We start from the raw sequence: 795 nt of genomic DNA on the forward strand, positions 1-795 counted from the left end.
CTCTCTCTCCTCTGGTTTCATGGATAAATAAAGCTGAGTGTCATCATCATAACAATAACATGCTGCCGAATAATGTTCTCTTAGGGAAGCATGTACAAGGTGAAAAGGATTGGTCCAAGTACAGAACCTTGAGGAACTCCATGGCTAACCCTACTGTATGAGGAGGGAACACCATGGACATGAGCAAACTGGTATCTATCAGATAAATATGATCTAAACCAGTCTAGTGCGGATATTACATGAAATTGAAGATATATATGGGCTACATTTAATATTTTTTATCAACAAGCCATCTTTACAAATGGCTTTTGACGCTCCAGAAAGTTTGTTTGCATTTCACAGGTTTATAGTGTTTACAGTGTGATGCCATGATTGAGAATGTTTCTGTGCTCATGTCCATGTCCCAATAAAAGGCCGAAACATTGTCCCACATTATTACAGTCATTTTTTACAAAGTCATTTAAGCCCCATAAACACTTTGGAAAACTATTTTTCGGATGCCTTCTTCAGTGATTTGAACTAGTTTTATTCATCCCCTGTACTTTTTGCGCTTTCATCAGTGGGACATGGAACGCTTTAGTTTCCTCACCTTAAACACTAAAATCCTTCTGCCAGCTCTGATATTGACTTTTAGAATGAATCTATAAAAGCAGCAGGATGCTGACCTTTCGGCCAGCTTTTTCTCTGGTGAATTGTGGAGTAAGCCGTCAACCTCGTCCGCGCATTGATTGCTTTGCACTTCTGCTCGACCCCTCTTCGCTCACAGCTGGTCACTCCATCCAGTTTTAAGAGCAC

Source organism: Takifugu flavidus, chromosome 16 (assembly GCF_003711565.1).
Source record: "Takifugu flavidus isolate HTHZ2018 chromosome 16, ASM371156v2, whole genome shotgun sequence".
NCBI classification, from domain to species: domain Eukaryota; kingdom Metazoa; phylum Chordata; class Actinopteri; order Tetraodontiformes; family Tetraodontidae; genus Takifugu; species Takifugu flavidus.